This window comes from Chrysochloris asiatica, unplaced genomic scaffold (assembly GCF_000296735.1).
Source record: "Chrysochloris asiatica unplaced genomic scaffold, ChrAsi1.0 scaffold00153, whole genome shotgun sequence".
In the NCBI taxonomy this organism is placed as follows: Eukaryota; Metazoa; Chordata; class Mammalia; order Afrosoricida; family Chrysochloridae; genus Chrysochloris; species Chrysochloris asiatica.
The window spans coordinates 7,674,361-7,688,604 of NW_006408671.1; positions in this window are offsets into that span (position 1 = coordinate 7,674,361).

Here is a 14,244-nt window from a genome sequence, read left to right on the forward strand (position 1 = left end):
TTTAAAGGGAAACAGTTCTTCTTTAGTTCACTATTCCCCACTCATGGTTATTAGGAGTCCTGGTGTGGTGTTGCAGGATAATGCATTGGACTCCAAGATTGATTTGAATCAGAAGGTCAATGGTTCAAACTTACCAGCCACTCCTTGGTAGTCCTACATAGGGTCATTATAAGTAAGCACTGACGCCACTGTACTTAACAACAACAACAACAACAACAACAAAAACCCCAATAGTTTTAAAAACCTTAAATCCAGACTTTTGCAGGACTGCCCCATGGATGGAACGGCAGCTGAGAAGGAGTGCATGGATCTGGGCTCAGACTCTTGGGCTTTGTCCAGAAGGCATGTGGGCAGGGACAGGTGGGGATTGTTGGGCCTAGGCTGCTCCTGCTGTTCATGGGCATAAGAATGGACAGTGGTGGGAACTGGGTCAACTCCCTTTTACCTGCTACCACTGGTACCATTCATTCCTCAGCCTTCTCTAGCAGCTCCAATAGCAACAGCAGGGACAAGGACAGCCATATCAAGGTTTTACTTTGGTGTCCTTATAATATTCACACCACATAAAATCCTATTTCACAGAAGATAGTGTGCATGCTAAATGATACATCTCTGTATTTTAATTAAAGTAAAATAGAAATATTTTAAAATAAAATGGATATTTCTATGCATTGATATAATATTTAAGTGATTCTGGTGGCATTGTGGTTAAAGCACTCAGCTGCTAAATCTTGATGGTTCGACCCCACTAGCCACTCTGTTGGAGTAAGCCAAAGGAGTCTACATCTGTTGAGATTTACAGCTTTTGAAAATCTATGAGACAGTTGTACTCTACTCTATTAGGACAGTATGAATCAGAAACCACTCAATGGCAAAAGGCTGGTTTGGGTTTCTCTTTTATGTAATATTGTTTAAACATTTATTTAAAAATGTACTGAAAGTAAAATTGAAGTATATACCAAATACCATTGAATATATACATAAAGACAGAGAGGCATTGGATAAAGATATTATACTGTAGCAGATACTCAAATTGGAATATAATTTTCCAGTTTCATGAAAGATCCTTTTTTTAATGTAATGAAATCATTACAACTATGTTGTTGTTTTTGTGTGCCATTGAGTTCGTTCCAGTTCATAACAATGCTGTGGAGGGTTTCTGAGAGTAGCTGGTGGGTTTAAACTGTTCACCTTAAGGCCAGTCCAGTGCTACCCTACAGTGTCACACCAGGGCTCTTCAACAATGTTAGACATATGGAAAATTATGAATGATGCAGCTTATATATATTTGCTATTGTTGTTAAGAGTCATTGAGTCTGTTCTAACTCATGGCAACTGTGTTTAGGGGTTCCGAAGAAGTGGCTTTTGAGTTTGAACTTCCATCCTTGAGGTTCAAACCTACCTTGCAGTCCAGCGCTTTTTCAACAGTGCCACACCAGTACTCCTGTTATGTATTAAAGGAGTAATATTTTGCATGTTGTAAGTAGAGATATGTAAGTATTGTAAGTAGAGATATGAAAATATCTAAGATGCAATTGATTCAACAAATACTTATTAAATATTAAATGTGGACTGGAAAAATACATTAAATAACTGAAATGAACTGAGATGACATCTTGCTTAATGAAGTTATTCCCATGTTTTTAAGTCCAAGGAATGATTACCCAACTAATGTATAGAACCTGATCAACCCAGATGCTCACTTTTCTGTGTGACAGAGCAGAAAATGTATTGAAAAGTCAGGAGATACTTTTTCTCACTATAAGTTAGCACCTCTTGTAGCTGCATTGTGAATTATTTTAATATTTTTATTATGTTTTCTGTAATCGATATAAAGACTGATTAGGGATGTTGGATTTACAAAAACTGCCTCTGGCCCTTTAATGCAGGATTTCAAACATGTTCTGTATTAGTTATCAAAGCAAAACATGAGCATAACTGAATTTTTACAATTTGGGTAATCTCTTAGGGTAACAAGAATGAGAAAAATTATGGGTAAAAACCCTCTAATGGAAGACTTGAAAGAGGTATGTTGTTGTTGTTATTGTTAAGTGCCATTGATTCAGTTCTGACCCATAGTGACCCTGTGAAAGGATTCTGAGGAGCAGCTGGTGAGCTTGAACCACCAACCTTGCAGTTCAAATTGACTTTCAATCCAGCACATAGTTTCATATAGTGGGTCCTGTAAAGAGCCTAATGCACAAGATAGTATTATTGAGAGATTAGTGGAAAGCCATACACTTTCAAAGCATTACAATTGGTCACCTTCTTTAAGCAGAGCACCACCATCTTCGGAGTTTTATTCTAACATATGTAGATTTGCCCCCAATTAGAAATGATAGAGTCAATCCCTACTTGCAACAATTATTCGTCACAATCTCCTTCATTTATGGCATATGCAGCTTTTAAATGATTTAAAACCTTTCAAGCTCTAAAGGAAGGCTAAATAAAAGTTGCATAAACCTGTTCTGACTCACCTACAAATTCTTAAAGACATAGAAGTTGTTCCCATTCACAACCAGAGGACTGCCTATAATTTTCATGTTTCATTTATGAAAGCAAAGCAAAAAAAAAAAAAAAAAAGATAAACAAAGAAAGAAACTTAAATTCTGTATTTAGTATTCCTATACCACTAATGCAAACACAGAGCCAAAAAATAATATTTTCACTAAACTTTACAGTTAAAGCCCTTTTCCTTCTTTGCCTGTAAATTGTAACCATATGTAGTAAAAGAAAATATTGAGAAATATTTGACAAAGTGGTCCAATAATGGTTAGGTTGGAATTAAAGAATATCGGTTGGAACTAAATAAAATATGCCAGGCATATACTACCCATGATTCTCGTCTGTAGCAAAAAGGATATGTTACATCTCCAATCCTCTTCTAAAGAAGAATGGCAAAATTTCTTTACAGTTTTATTTATCCATACACAGACTCTACTGTGCATGAGGACACATTGTTGTCTTCTTCACACTAATGAGATGGAGGATCTTCACTAAGAATTGAATCATCTATGTTCTTTAAAAATAAATGTATATTCTTAAATAGTATATCCTGCAGTAAGGATATACTATTAAAGCTTTTCTAAACAAAGCTTTTCTTTACCCTTTCTTATACAGAAATCAGACCACAGCTACAAAAAAAATCCATAAATGAGAAAATGTTCACCAATATAATCCTATAATTATAGTCAGTGAAAATTGTGGCTTCAGATTTGATTTCCTCATATTTTAAAACAAAATTTGCATGTAGTGTTATAGGCTGTGTAATGTGTGAAGGATGGAAAGAGTTGATTAGTTTAAAATGATTAATTCTCAATATTGACGGAAGGTTTACAAAATGTACTCCTTTCAACCAGGTGTGGAATATGACTTCCTATTTTTCTATACGGATTGTGGTTGTTTCTTTTAAGTTATTTCTGTCTCATAGCTACCATATGCACAAAAGAATGCCACACTGCCTGGTCCTTTGCCAGTCCCACAATTGTTATGTTTGAGTCCATTATTGCTACCACTGTGTCAATCCATCGCATTGGAGTCTTTCTCTTTTTCTCTGACCCTCCAATTTACAAAGCACAGTATCCGTCTATAAGGACTGGTCCCTCATGATGACATATCCAAAATATAAGAGAGGAAGTCTCACCCCTTTTGCTTCTAAGGAGCATTCTGGTTGCACTTTTTCGGATACAGATTTGGTTGTTCTTCTGGCAGTCAATGGTACTTTTAATATTCTTCTCCAACACAATAATTCTAACGCATCAATTCGCATGAAATTTAAATATGTAAAAGCACTTTGTGGTTGCATGTATCCAAAAAAAGTCTCTTTTTCGAAACTTTTCTGTAAAAAGAAAAAGATGTTTTACTTCCATTTTGTTCTATTATTTAGAAGGGTCTTTGTTATTCACTAATGGGTATACAACTTGACATTTCTTAAATTAGGAAAAGAGACATTAATACATATTGTTGTTTTTGTTAGGTGAAGATGAATCAGTTCCAACTCATAACAACGCTTTATGTAACAGAATGAAACATTACCAGGTCCTGCACCAACCTCTCAATTATTTTTAAGTTTGAGCCCATTGCTGCTGCCTCTGTGCCAATCTATCTTGTTGGGGGTTTACATCTTTTTCGCTGTCTCTCCACTTTGCTAAACATGATTTGCTTCTCCAATCACTAGTAATTATCAATATATTTTAATTGCATGATTGATAAATTTCAGACTGAAGAAGTTGATAGTGGTGGTGGTGTCCCGTGGAGTCAATTCCTACTCACAGCGACCCTGCATACGGTTTCTGAGGTTGTAAATCTTTACAGGAGTAGAAAGCCTCATCTCTCTCATGCTGAATGACTGTTAGTTTCAAACTGCTGACCTTGAGGTTAGCAGCCAGATTCCAATGCTACCAGAGTTCCTTGAAGAAATTGGTAGACTTCATTAATTTCATCAAATGGATTTAGTGATTGGTTCACAAATTTGAATAATCGTGATATTAACTGGTCTTCCTTGTAGGCATAAGGATATTACACTATGACAGACAACATTATACTTCAAGATAGATTTTGAAATGATCTTTTTGATCATGAATGCAATGTCATTTCTCTTCAATTGCCATTCACGACATTCAAGATTGTTAGATTCAAAATGGCTAATGCATTCCATATTTATAACAACTTCCAATTTTCCTTAATTCATGCTTTGTACATTCCATGCTTTAATTATTAATGGAAGTTTACAGCTGCTTCTTCTCATTTTGAGTTGTGCCTCATAAGCAAATGAAGGTACCAGAAGCTTTACTCCATTAAAGTAACCACTGTCAGCTCTACTTTGAGGAGGTAGCTATTATTCCCCAGTCATATTTTGAGTACCTTCCAACCTGAGAGAATCATCTTCTATCACTGTACCTGACAATATTCTGGTGCTATTCATAATTTTTCAATGTTCAATATTGTGTTGCAATCTGACAGTGTTCCACTGCTATTAATAAGGTATTCAGTGGCTAAACATTCATCAGTAGTCCACCGTCCTTTTCCCTACACTCTGTCTTAGTCTGGACTCAACTGAAACATGTCTACCATGAATTATCGTACTAGTATTTAAAATACCAATGGTATAGCTTTCCACAGTACAGGAACATAGACTATGACAGTGTAACAAATTGACAGATGTGTGATGGATATTTATATATTCAGAAAATAATATGTTTTTTTAATGAGTTTGTCTGCAAATGCTGCACAGCAATGTAACGTCTAAATGGTAGGCAGGCAAGGGGAACATCCTGAGTTCATTTGACAGTGTCCCAGAATATTTAACTTCAGAAGACATGATTTACTCTTCAGAAGTAAAGAATGAGGTAAATTCAGACTCTATTTAAAAACCTTTGGACTGACTTCAACCATCTCATTTTTTAACTAGTTGTTATTTAGTGGCATGGTGGGTTAATGCGCTGGACTGCAAAGTTGGTTTGAACCACAAGGTCGGCAGTTCAAGCTCATCAGCCACTTCTTGGAAACACTATACAGGGTTGCTATGTACAACAGAACAAAACTCTTCCCAGTCCTGCACCACCCTCAAAATTATTATTATGCTTGAGGCCACTGCTGTTGCCACTGTGACAATCTGTCACATTGGGGGTCTTCCTCTTTTTTGCTGACCCTTCACTTTATCAAGCATGATGTCCTTCTCCAGAGACTGGTCCCTCCTGATAACACGTATAAAATATGAAACACTGACTTCAAACATTGCATTTTAGTCACCTATCATTTGTTAGATCTGTTGTTTTCAGTTGCCATTAAGTCAGTTCCTACTGATTGCGACGCTATGCAAAATTTCCATGACTTTAAACCTTTATGGAAGCAGACAGCCTCATCTTTCTTCCACCAACCAGCTATTGTGCTTGAATCACCAACCCTGTGGTTAGGAGTTCAATGCTTAACCCACAGTGCAACAAGTAAATATAAAAAAATGAGCGAAACATTCAATGTGACAGATTGACATTATTGTCAGAACAGTGGACTCAATATGTCAACCATTATGAAGATGGCATTTTTTATGTTCCTGTTAGATGCTGTTGAGTTAATTCTGATTCATAGCAACACAATGCACAGCAAAAGGAAATATCACCTAGTCCTGCCGCATTCTCACAATTGTTGTTATGTTTGAGATCATTGTTCCTGTTTCTGTGACAGTCTATCTCATTGGGGTCTTTAACTCTAACCCTCCATTTTTCCAATCATGATATCCTCCACAGAGTGATCCCTCCTGACAATATATCCAAAGAAAAGGAGATGAAGTCTCATCATTCTCCCTTCAAAAAAACATTCTAACATTCAAAGACAGATTTGTTTGTTCTTCTGGTAATCCAAGGAACTTTCAATATTCCTTGCCAACACCATAATTCAAATGCATCCATTTTTCTATGGTCTTCCTAACTCATTGTCCAATTTTCACAAGCACATGAGGCGATTGAAATACCATGATTTGGATCAGGTGCACTTTATATTTCAAAGCGACATCTTTGCTCCTTAACACTCTAAGGAGGTTTTCTGCAGAAGATAGCCCTAATGCAATACAGCATTTGAATTTTTGAATTCTGCTTCCAAAATTGATTATGGCTCCAATTAAAATGAAGTCTCCCTCAACTTCAATCTTTTTTTTCCATTAATTATGATTTGTATAATTGATGTAGTTGTGAGGATTTTTATTTTCTTTGCATTGAGGTGTGATCCATATTGAGGAATGTAGTCTCTGATCTCTATCAGTAAGTAGTTGAAGTCCTCTTAGCTTTCAGCAAGCAAGGTTGTATCATCTGCATATTTCAGGTTGTTAATGAATCTTCCTCCAATTCTGATGTCATGTTCTTCTACATATAATTAAGTTTCTCTGAATATTTGCTCAGCATGCAGATTGATTTAGTATGATGAAAGAATACAGACAAGACATACACCTTTCCTGATTTAAAACCATTCCTTATCTCCTTGTTCTGTTTGAATAACTGCCTCTAGGTCTAAGTATACATTCCTCAAAACCATAATTAAGTGTTCTGGAATTTCCTTTCTTCACAACGTTATCCATAACTTGTCATGATCCACACAGTCGAAAGCCTTTGTGTAGTCAATAAAACACAAATAAACGTCTTTCTGGTATTCTCTGCTTTTAGCCAAGATCCATCTGATGTCAGCAGTGATATCCTCAGTTCCATGTCCTTTTCGGAATCCAGCTCGAGTTTCTGCCTATTTTCTCTTGATTTACTGTTGCAGCTGTTTTTGAATTATCTTCAGCAAAATATCATTTGCATGTGACATTCATGATATTGTTTGATGGTTTCCACATTCTGTTGGGACACCTCTCTTTGGAATGGGCACAAATATGGATCTATTCCAATTGGTTGAACAGGCAGCTTTCTTCCAAACTTGTTTGGCAAAGGTAATTGAGTGCCTCCAGTGCTGAATCAGTTTGTTGAAAGATTTTAATTTGTATTCTGTCAATTCCTGGAGTCTTGTTTTTTGCGAAGATTTTAGGGAAACTTGGACTTCTTCCTTCAATGCCATCAGTTCTTGACCACATGCCACCTCTTGAAATGGTTGAGCATCAACCAGTTGTTTTTAGTACAGTGGTTTTGTGTATTCCTTCCATCTTCTTTTGATGCTGTCTGTATTTTTCAATATTTTGCCCGTAGAAACCTTCAATATCACAAGTGGAGGCTTTAATTTTTTTTTTTTTCCTTCAGTTCTTTTAGCATTTAACAGAAGTTATTCAGAGATTCTGCTCTGAATCTGTAAGGAATTACTGTGCCAAGTTTATTTACCTGGTTTTACATATTTTCATACTTAGAAATTATCTTGTAAAAACAGATGACTAAAATCAGAACATGATATTGTGAGAGGGAAAGATGGTTGATTAAGATCCAATGTTCTACATTTGTTCCTGAGTTTTGAGATGTCTACAAACCCTTGGCCACATCCTTCAATTAACAATAATTTGAATCAGAGTTTTTCATAAGTAACAAAGCAATAAAAAGAGAAATTAATTTTCCTGGAAACTACTGAGTTCATGAAAAAAAAATTACGGATTGACAAACAAAAATAAATCCCAGGATGGTGAAAGAGTTTTAAATGAGCATAAACTCAGAGAGAGGTTGCAATTTGATACTGAATGCTGTGAACCCCTAGAGGGAAACAGCAATGTGGAATTATCATTAGGTCCCTGGGACCGTGGAAACTTTATTTCGAATGCCAGGATATGTGAAGCAAAACTGAGTTTCCAAATGTGAAACTGTCTGGCAGGCATAGTTTTATTTTTAAATCATTTACAACTCTTGGTGAAAACTTCAGCCATTTTGAGAACTGAATGGATTTATTTTATTCTATGCTAAAAGTACTGACTTTTATTCATTCAAAATTTGATCCTATCCAGAAAAAAAGTTTTAGAGAAACAAATGATTAGACAACACAAGAGACAATATGTTGCTTTTGACATAAACACAAATATTTGTACTTTACATCTATGTTCTTACTAAGACCTTAAAATGACATTCTCAACAAAACAATACAAATTTGGATGTAAATGTACCATCTCTCTGAATGAATGTACTAAACTCTTCCTCTTACACTCAACAATCTGATTTCCATATTATGGCATTGAAAACACTTTCATAGAAACTGAAATGGGACTCTCATCAAAATGCAATCTTAAAAATTCTACTTTATAAAAAGGCAGAATGTGAAAAAATATTTTAAAATACTACTCTGCTCACATGAGCATTTCATTTTTATGTTTACAAAACATTATGATAATTACAAATGACATTTTGGTGATATTTTTATCTCATTCTTATGTTTCCATCTGTTTATTAATCATGTGTCCCTCCTTTCTATTTTTCCACACTTTAGCATTTAAAATTTTAGATATACTAGCCAGTTACAATATAGTATCTACTATAATATTTATTATAATAAATTATGGAAACTTTATATTTATGAAATGGAAAAGATAGCATTGTGTTGAAAATCAAAGAATAAAACAAGGTACATGGAAGGAAGGTTTACAAAATATAGGGAATGCTTATCTCCAACATGATTCTTTGTATTTATAATTTTATCTCAGAACCTGGATTTGATGTTTATAATCAAAGAATCATAGTTAACACGGCCAAATGCTCCAGAATTTATGTAAATAATGCTCTCATACTCTCAGCAGTTTCAAGTCACATCCTTGTGAAATAGAAAATTGGATTTCTCCCAAAAAACAGAAACTTCTTTGAAATAAACATACAGGAAAACATCTTCGCTTAGTTGTTGGCTGGTTACCAAAGGATAAGGAATTCTATCTGATCTTGGAATTTTGTCTGGGTTCCTTTGATTCACATCTTCAACTTATTCAAGCATTAATACAATCATTTAAGTTTCTGTATGATCTAGTTTGGTTTGCTTAATTTAATTTATTTTTATTCTTTATGTTTTCACTTACTTTCAGTTCTTTATTTTCTTTCTTTTTCTGATGATAGTGTCATTTGGAAAACGGATCTGTTTTCTAGTCAGCTCTTTGATCTGTATAACTTGTCCTTACAATTCATCTCAGACATATGTATAGGCAATAAGCTCTGGATTTAACATTATTTTGCCTACTGACACAAACATATTCTTGACTGTCACAATAATTCCAGAACACTTGTTTTACATGCAAGTTTCCAATCCTGTTTCCATGCTTTCCAGGTGTCATTCTTATTCTGGCATCCCCACCTGAGATTTCACCTCTACAATATCTTTAACTCCACCATTCGCCTGTCAGTTTGTCATACTGTGGTAGCTTTCATGTTGCTATGATGCTGGAAGATATACCACTGGTACTTTAAATGCAAGAAGGGTATAACCCTAGTGTACAGGTTTCAGCTGAGCTTCCAGAATAAGACAGACTAGGAAGAAGGCCAGGTGGGATACTTCTGAATGATTGTTGTTGTTACTGCTGTTGAGTTGGTTTCAACTCACAGAAACCCTGTATAGGGTTTCTGAGGAGGGTGTGGTAGGTTTGCACCAACCTTGTGTTCCAAACCAACCTTACCTTCCAGTGTTTTATCCAGTGCCACCCCAGAACTCTGGGGTGCTTAACAACTAAAAATCTTATGAATAGAGATGGAACACTGTCAGTACCAGAATATTGAATATTGATACATCATGAAGAGTACCAGAATATTGTCATATATAGTGTTAGAAGAGAAGCCTCTCTGGTTGGAAGACACACAAAATAACACTAGGAAAGAACCACTGCCTCAAAACAGAGTTGACCTTTATGACACAAATGGAATAAAGATTTCACTGCCTTCATTTGATGAGGGGGCACAACTCAAAATGAGGAGAAACACCTGCAAAATCCATTAACAATCAGAACATGAAATGTACAAAGTATGAATCTATGAAAATTGGAAGTTGTAAATAATAAAATGGAACACATAAAATTGATATCTTAGGCATTATTATTAAATGCCAAGTTGGTGTGGACTCATAGCAACCCTGTTAGGGTTTTCAAGGAGCAGATGATTAATTTGGACCTCTGAATTTGTGGTTAACAGTCCAGGGATTACGATACAGTGCCACGCCTAACTGAAATGGACTGGTATTGGCCATTTTTAATCTGACAGTCATATGGTTTACTATGCAGGAAATGAAAATTGAAGAGGAATGGTGTCACATTCATTATAAAAAAAGAATGTTTCAAGATCTAACTTGAAGTATAATGCTGTCTGTGATAAGATAATGTCCATAATCCTGCAAGGATTATGATACCATTATTATTAAAATTTTATACACCAACCACTAAAGCCAGTGATGATGAAACTAAAGAATTCTACCAAATTCCTCAGCATGAAATTGATCAAACATGAAATCAAGATGTATTGATAATCACTGGTGATTGGAATGCAAAGGCTGGAGGCAAAGAGGAAAGATCAGTAGTTGGAAAATATGGCTTTGGTAAAAAAATGATGCTGAAGATCACATGATAGATTCTGCATGATCAATGACTTATTCAATCATTTCAAGAGATAGCATATGATCAAGAGACAATTGTACTGAAGGAAGAAGTCCAAGGTGCACTGAAGGCACTGGTAAAGAACAAGGCTCTGGGAGTTGTATACAAACTGAAATTTTTCAACAAGTTGATGCAGCACTGAAGGCACTCACTCACCTATGCCCAGAAATTTGGAAGACAACTACCTGGTCAGCTGACTAGAGGAAATTCATATTGGTGTCCATTCTAAAGAAAGGTAACCCAACAGAATGCAGATCATATCATTAATATCACATGCAAGTAAAATTTTGCTAAAGATAATTCAAAAACAACTGCAGCAGTGCCTTGACAGGGAACTAACTTCCAGAGGCTGAAAGCAGATTCAGATGAGTACATGGAATGAGGGATATCATTGCTGACATCAAAGAATACAAGAAAGATGTTTGACTGTGCCTTATTATCTATGCAAAGGCTTTTGACTATGTGGATCATGACACACTATGGACAACACTGTGGAGAATGAGTTTTGTGGAACACTCAACTGTACTCGTGAGAAGCATGTATATAGATCAAGAGGACGTCATTTGGCAGAACTAGGAGACACAGAATGCTTTAAAATCAGGAAAGGTATGTGCTATGGTTGTATTCTTTCACCCTACTCATTCAGTCTGTATGCTGTACAAATAATGCAGGAAGCTGGATCATATGGTGAACATGGCATCAAGATTGAAAGAAGACTCATTAACATCCTATAATATGCAGATGATATAACCTTGCTTGCTGAAAATGAAGAGAACTTAAAATACTTAATGATGAAAATCAAAGATTACAGTCTTCAGTGTGGGTTGCATCTCAATATAAAGAAAACAAAAAAATCCTCACCACAGGCCCAAAAAATAACATCATGAAAATGAAAATATTGAAATTGCCAAAAGTTTCATTTTGCTTTGATCTATTATCAACACTCATGGAAACAGTCGTCAAGAGATCAAGTGACATATTGCATTAAGCATATCTGCTATACAATATCTTTTTAATGTGTTGAAGAGCAAACATGTCTGTTTGAGGACTAAGGTCCACCTAACCCATGCCATAGTATTTCCAATAGCATCCAATAGCGTGTGCATGTTGGTATTTTCAGTAAACTCATATGCATGCGAAAGTTGGACAGTGATTAAGGAAGAACACAGAAGAATGGGTGCATTTACATTAAGGTGTTGGAGTAGAATATTGAAACTATCATGGACTGCCAGAAATACAAACAAATCTATGTTATAAGTAGTACAGCTAAAGTGCTCCTAAGAAGTTAGAAGGGCAAGACTCGGTCTCTTATACTTCAGACTTATCCTCAGGAAAGACCAGTCCCTGGAGAAGGACATCATCCTTGGTAAAGTGGAGGGTCAATGAAAAATAGGAATACTGCCAATGAAACGGATTGGCACTGTGGCAGCAGCAATGGGTTCCAGCTTTACATAATTGTGCAGTTGGTTCAAGATCAGACAGTGTTCCATCCCATTGTGCGTAAGGTCACTATGAATCAGAACCAACTCAAGGGCAACTAACAACAACAACATCATTAACTAACCTCTTCATCTCAATATTAACTATGCTACTCAGATAGAAAATACCTCTGCAGCATTCCTAAAACTGGTGTAGCATGAAACCTAATAACGTAACTTTCAAAATTGTACTCTATTTTGGCCAATCAACATTTGAGAGGTTATATGCATATGCCAATGTTAATATCTAAAAGATATTGAAGAAATCTTCCTATGTATGTGGGATATTTCACAAAAATGAATAGGCAGTTTTAAGAACCCCAGGAAATAATGTTTTGTGATTGAACCTTGATCTCATAATCTTTCCCAGCTTGTGAATAAGCAGGTTTGCTAACCTCTATTTCAAAATTTTCATGCTCTAAATGCCTGTCTGCACAGCTCTGGGAAGCCCAATATATTGCAACAAAGCTCTTCCTAAATATTTTCCAAGTTTCCAGGATGCAATTTCATTGTCTACAGAATTGGGGGTTTATGGTTCAATTTTGCTGCTGCTCCATTGGGACTACATAGTTCAGGCCTAAATATCTCATCAAGATTCTCCCTTAAAATTACAATTCTATTCCTAACTCTTTTTATCAGCAATTCAGTTGCTGCTGAAGTGGGAATTCCATCTCATCAGTCTTCTGAGTTGAAGGAGAAAGTATCATTATCTGGAATGGGAGAAGGAAGAACATCTCATTAGCCAAGTTGTTGAAGCCTCAAAAATATATAATGCTGAGTGTTACAGGTCTGGCCTTCTCCACTATGGCCAACTAAGATGCATTCCACTGCCTGGGCTTCTAAAAACACTCTCTTATAAAGATTCTTGAGAAGATAGCAATTTCATCTGACCTCCATTTTCATAAGCACCACTGCCATGTATATTAATGCCACTTCAGACACAGTGCAATATAATGCTGCTACTATAGATCCTCTGAAATTATAAGCAGAAATGCTACTTAAACAAGGCATTATAGCTCAGGTTATCTTGACGTTAAATGTGGTGGTTATACTGCCCTACCCAGTCCTACTGGGAAATGTTCCTGCTCTCATTGTTGCCACTTCCATTTTCACTTAACACCAAGGCAAGTATGCTTTACCAGATAACAAAGTGTCTTTAGTCTTCTATGGTACTTTCAGGAGTGTTGACATAAGGGACAAAGGGAGTTAAACAACAGTTTTCTATGCAGCAAGGATTCACATACCTCTCTATTCATGTTTCTACAGAGAATGGACAGATTCCAAGACAGATATATTGGATGAATTTGACAGTAAGCTGAGTATTCAGACACAATTTCTTGTCAGAGTGATTCTTTCTTTGTTAGATCTGTTGTCCCATCTTACTGTCTGGCTTCAGTGTAGATCATCATTCCTCAATTCCCAAGACCATTGCACATGTATCACAGTATTTCATTTCTCAAAAATTTTCGAACATACTAGATAAATCAACTGTGGAAAGTGGACATGTATGAGGGGAATCACTGAACAAATCTACTCATCAAAATCCTATTGTTAATGGACACTTGGAGACATTTTTTCCAGATTTTGTTTGTAACTCTTCTTGAACATTCAAGTTTCCAGTGACAGGCAGGTGGTGACTGCTATACGTCCTCAACAGATCTGTGTCAAGAGTGGCTCCAAGGAACAGAGGTTGGATTAAAAAATATGGACTAGATTAATTAGACAAGTCTTTTTTTTTTTTTTTTT